Source organism: Aegilops tauschii, chromosome 7, assembly GCF_002575655.3.
Source record: "Aegilops tauschii subsp. strangulata cultivar AL8/78 chromosome 7, Aet v6.0, whole genome shotgun sequence".
Taxonomy (NCBI): domain Eukaryota; kingdom Viridiplantae; phylum Streptophyta; class Magnoliopsida; order Poales; family Poaceae; genus Aegilops; species Aegilops tauschii.
In genome coordinates, this window is record NC_053041.3 from 136518900 (window position 1) to 136524899 (window position 6000).

General features: G+C 47.7%; 1 pseudogene; it reads right to left on the bottom strand.

The window, feature by feature from the left end:
* Window positions 1–2815: 2815 nt before the first annotated feature.
* Window positions 2816–6000, bottom strand: LOC141027755 (12-oxophytodienoate reductase 1-like; annotated as a pseudogene).

A 6000-nucleotide genomic window follows, 5' to 3' on the forward strand; every position in this document is an offset into this window, starting at 1 on the left:
CGCCGCCATCTCCACGAGGACGAGGCGCGCCTCCTCTACGAGGCCGACTATTCGACACCCCCAGACATGCGGGTGCCGGGCTCATGGAAGTTGAGCGTCGGCGGCGTCCCGGTACCCCCGGTGCCCACCGGGGTTGAACGGCGGGCCGAGATCGCCTGCATCCGTTCGTCGCTGTCGGAGGAGCAGCGAAACGAGACGAGGTACGCCATCGACAGCCACACGTTGTGGACGATGTACTTCGACCGCCGCCGCAAAGACCAGACCGCCTCCGCCAACGGCACCATCCCCCGCGGCCGATTCAACGCCGACGGGCGGCACGAATGGTGGGGCGTGCCCGGCCGCACCCTCGAGGTCGTCCTCAACCACATCGAGACCGGCAACACGCCGCGTCTCGAGTACCAGGCGCGCCCGTCCTTCTCTCGCCGTCGTGGCAGCTCCTGGACGCCGCGGCTAATGGAGGCGGTGACCTCCTCATCGTCGGGCTCCGGTTCTCTCTCCTCCGGGTCGCCAGCGCTCCGCCCATCAAGCCGGAGCCGCAGGAGACGCCGCTTGGGCGCCGCACCCGCAGCGCTGCCCTCGTCATCAACGAGGGCGACCGCCCCTCCCCGCGTTCCCTCCGCCTAGTCCGGCCGAAGACCGAGCCGGGGTTGCTCCCCAAGAAGGAGCACGCAGAAATGGCCGCCGCCGACGAGACCGCCCTCAAGTGGGTGAAGGCGGACTACGTCCGTGAGCAGGTGGCGCGCCAGCGCCGGGCCTACGCTGAGATCAAGGCACGGCACCGCGGACGCGAGGAGCGCGGCGTCGTCGTCCTCGACAACGACGAGGAGGACGCGCCTGGGCCGTCCAACCCGACGCGTGTCGGCGACCCTGGTCAGGGGTGCAGTAGGGACGGCGGCGGCTCCGGCGGGACGCAGGGCGGCGACGACAACAACGACGACGGCGGCAGCGACTACACCCAGTTCTACAGGCTCCTTGGCATGTAGAAGGCGGGCGGCAGCCGCGGCGTAGTAGGGCTAGGCGTAGTTTGTTTGTTTTCTTATTTTTTGTACAAATTTGAATGAAAAATCGCCGAGTTTGTGCCAAATTCGTATCAGATCGCCGAATTTGCGCCGATTTTGGAGGCGACCTGGGAGCGACGACTGGAAACGCAATCGCCCCACGCTGAAAGTAAACGCCGATTCGACCCTAAACAGCGCTTTTTCGACATCCTGAGGGCCCAACGGCTAAAGATGCTCTTAGCATAGGTAACAACCTGAACTTCTTTCCTGGAAGGCTTGGTGCTCGCGGCACATTAGCGTCTGGCGATGGGAACAAGCCAGGAGAAGCTTCCTGACCTTTTCATGATTCCATCAGTTGAGTGTTGTCGCACTTGTCTACATCGTGCGAACGTCAGCGGAAACGTGGAGTTGACTGCGCTGCTGCCGCATGCTAGATGCTACTCCTCTAACCACTCCTCTCAGCCAGCGTTTGTTCTTTAAAATAAATGAACAAAAACAAACTTGATGCAGACTTGTCGAACAAAAAGAAACACGTTTATACATCACTGCGAGTTTTTGGCTACCGTCTCCTTGGAGCCCGGTATTTAAAAATTTTGAAAACCATAATTCAAAGTTTCAAAACAAATATTGAAAGCTTATATGTGTTCACTATGGTCCTCTAAATTTTCATTTTAAAATATAGTTATTTGTAAGCTGAAAGAAACAAATCTTAGCCCAAAAACATCTACTAGGGTCAAACTTTCACCATAAATTTTACTGATAAAATATATATTGTATGTCACAGTTGGTATTCTCTTTTGAACACAAATTCAATAGTACTATTACTTTCTATAGCATATGAATCGTATTTTGGTAGTCGTATACTTTCTATATTTTTGGTCAAACTTTGATGATCTACTCGGGATGCATAATAGGTTCAATAGTACTACTACTCTAATTGGCAGCCTCACGGGCAAGTCTACCTGTTGTGTCCGGCGTCATGATGTGGGCAGCCCAGACAGAGACGCATGGTCTGGACGACTGTACAAGGACTCGAGAATCGTGTACCCGACGCATTGTAACCGGGCATCCCAATGGCAAACGAATCAATAGATGGCTATTGTTTTCAAACTAGGAATGTGAGCAAGGTTTACCTACCTGCATCATCGTGCTTCAGCAGAGCGCCTACCTGGAATGGCAGGACAAAAAGGGAATCGAGGCCAACTAGATCTAGCAGCGCGTACAAGCTGTGTTGGTGTCGCAATAAAGGCTAGCGGGGCAGACATAAATCACTAACGAATCACAATTTTTGATTTAGTAAAACACATCTACTGCCAACAAATACCTTCTTTCTTTTCTCTTTTATTGTGTAATTGTTCCATTGTAATTAATTGAATTGGTTCAATTCTTGCCCTCATATTGAAATGAATCAAGATTGATAAGGAGATAGTTAATGATGCTTGAGCATGTACTTTTTTTAGTGTATTTATTTTTGATTGGTATCTATGGATTGATCACAAGCCGAAACACAGTTAAAACTCTAATATGTCTTGAACTTATACTGAATTCAAATAATGAAAATCTCATAACATTTTCTGATCTATTTGATAGTTGCCAATTAAGAAGAGATATTTTCGCAAACTTTGTTATAGCCCTTGCAGCTGCTGAAGCCGCTATTGGAATAGGCTGGATAGGGAAGTCCCTCCTCATCAAAACGAAACCAACCGGTAAGGACGCACCGCTGTTTTGGGTATCATTGGAATAGAACTTGTCTTACAGGTTGTTGAAGCCAGTGATATCACTATTGATGGGAAAAATAATATCTTGACATATTGGCATTTCATGGGAGAATAAAAGTAAATTATTTATGGAAATGATACAATGCGCATGCCCCGTGCATACACACATTGAATAAATCATTACATATTGTATAAAATCAAGCACATCACTATTGAAGTCGAGTGGGTCAACTACTCGGCATTCGAGCCTTCAAGGAAAGGATAATCTGTGTAGCCAATGACAGGATCATGCGTGTAGAAAGTGTTGCGGTCGTACTTGTTCAATGGTGAGTCGAGCTCGAATCTCATAGGCAAATCTGGATTAGCCAGAAAGATCCTCCCGTAACCAACGAGATCAGCATAGCCGTCGGCCACCACTTTGTTGCCTTCCTCCCGATCATACCCTCCAGCGGCAATGAAAGTGCCCTTGAATGCTTTCCTGAAGGGCAGGAGCCCGTGGGGCATCTGCTTGTGGCCATCCACAATGGCCATCCGCGGCTCTACCATATGGCAATAGACAAATCCTTGATGCTTGTTAAGTTGTTGTACCATGTACATCCCGAGTGTATGTGGGTCGGAGTCGAAGCAGTCCATGTAGTCCACGAATGGAGACAACATGATGCCTACACGATCCGCACCAATCTCATAGACGATAGCATCGATTACCTCCAATGCAAAGCGGCATCGGTTCTCAAGGCTGCCACCATACTCGTCGGTGCGGTCGTTAGAGTTGTCTTTCATGAACTGCTCCAATAGGTACCCGTGTGCCCCGTGGATCTCCACGCCATCGAACCCCGCCTCGATTGTGTTTCTGGCAGCGCGTCTGAAGTCATCAACGATCAGTGGTATCTCGTCCGTTTGAAGCTGTCGGGGTTTGGAGTAGACCATACCAGACTCGGCATCAGGCGTTATCTGCTTGTCAGTGCTGGAGATCGGCGCCTGCCCATACCAGACTCTTTGTCCATATATAAACAGAGAGCGAGATTAAGTATTAGTGACTATTACTGGATCATGGGGATCATATAGTTTAGCAACACAAAATAGCATGAATTTCTTAGGAAAGGAATGTACCGTTGGTGGAGACCCTCCCGACGTGCCAAAGCTGACAGAAGAAGAGAGCGCCCTTGCGGTGGACGGCGTCGACCTGCTGCTGCGTCCAGATGCCGGGTGTCTCCGGGTACCCCTGCGCGGTGGCGGAGACGCCGGTGGCCTCGGCGATGAGGAGGCCGCCCCTGGTGGCCCGCTGCGAGTAGTACGCCGCGGCGTGCGGCTGTGGCACGTTGGCATAGGAGCTGCAGCGCGTGAGCGGCGCGAGCACCACCCGGTGTGAGAGCTCGAACCGCCCCATCTTGTGCGGCGTCAGCAGTGGGATCGCCTCCTTCGCCACCATCATCTTGCTCGCTACCATCTTGTGTGAACTGGATGCAGATTTTGTAGCGCCAATAGGATGCTATGCCAAAGGAATCGCTAAAATCTACTGTTTTTGCTTCTGGAGTCCAGAAGCAAGAAACAGTAGATTTTAGTGCTTAGCGATGTATGTGTGTGGCTCAACATGTGGATGAAGATTGTATTTATAGGTGCCGGTGGGCGGTGGCATCCCGCGCCGGGCGTTCTTTTTCCTACGGTATCGACATTGTGTGATCGGACTATTTTCCCGTTCCCGTTTCCTCTCGTCACCATCTCCGTCATCGGCTCCTCCGAAGAGAAGCGCATCCCTTGGGAACAAGATACAGCGTATCTGGCCGTGTTCTCATCAAGGCTCCAGCAGTTTGGTGCTTTCTTTTGGCCGAGCAGTTTGGTGCTGATTGCGATCAATCAGCATGGAAGCGATGACGCAAACTTGTGTGTCCTAGCCTTTCTGGTTTGAACAATGTGTACTTCAGAAAAATTGAATTTCAAAGAGCATTACGACAAGATCTCTGTAGATCATTCATTTCAGAAAGTTTGAATTCAGGTAGACCGTAGACATATTTTTTGCAATGGGAGTACTGTTGTTTAAAACAAGTTGTGATATTACTTAGACCATGTATAATTCCAATAAATTTTACTCCTTCCATTCGAGATTACTTGTCGTAAAAATGAATAAAAATGAATGTATCTGAAAATAAAATATGTCTAGGGTACATTCATTTCTCCGATAACTAATTCCGAACAGAGTGAGTACAAGATAAAATGGTCAACGAGTTAGTAGATCACCTCTTTTGTGGTAAAAGTATTAGAACCTTTTTGTGGCTTAGCGTAGATAACGACCTGAACGTCTTTCCTGGAAGGCTTCCTGCTCGTGGCGTATTAGCGTCCGGCGACGGGAAGAAGCCACGAGAAGTTTCCTCACCTTTCCATGATTCCATCAGTATGATAGTGATTGCACTTGCCTACATCGTATGAACGTCAGCGCAAATGTATACTTCCTTCGTTCCTAAATATTTATTTTTTTAAAGATTTTAAATGGACTACTACATACGGATGTATATAGACATATTTTATAGTGTAAATTCACTCCTTTTGCTTCGTATGTAGTCATTTGTTGAAATCTCTAAAAAGACAAATATTTAGGAACGAAGGGAGTAGTTGACTGCGCTGCTGCCGTTGCTCTTAACAATTGGCACTGCATTACTTTCACCTCTAATCACTGCTCTCAGCCGTGAGCGCGTGTTGTTTCGGCCTCATCAAGTGAAGTGTGTTCCCATAAATAAAATAAATGGAAAAAAAACTGATGCCAACTTGTCGCTGTATAAGAAAGGGAAACACGTTTATACGTCACTGCGAGTTTTTGGCTACTGTCTCCTTGGAGCCAGGTATTTTGAAAACAAAATGAAAACCATAATTCAAAGTCAAATATTGAAAGCTTATGTGTGTTTACTGTGGTTCTCCAAATTTTCATTTAAAATATAGTTATTCATAAGCTAAAAGAAACTAATCTCGGCCCGAAAAAATTCTACTAGGGTCAAGGTTTCACCATAAATTTTACTGATAAAATATATATACTATATGTCACCGTTGGTATCCTCTTTTGAACACAAATTCAATAGTACTATTACTTTCTATAGCATATGGATCATATTTTGGTAGTCTTATACTTTTTATATTTTGGGTCAAACTTTGATGATCTACTCCGGATGGATAATAAATTCAATAGTACTATTACTATCTCTCTCTCAGTTTACAGGGCGTGCGCGTACCCCTAGGCCGTCAATTTGACCAACCTAATACAAGTCATATATTACAAAAAATATACCAATATAAAC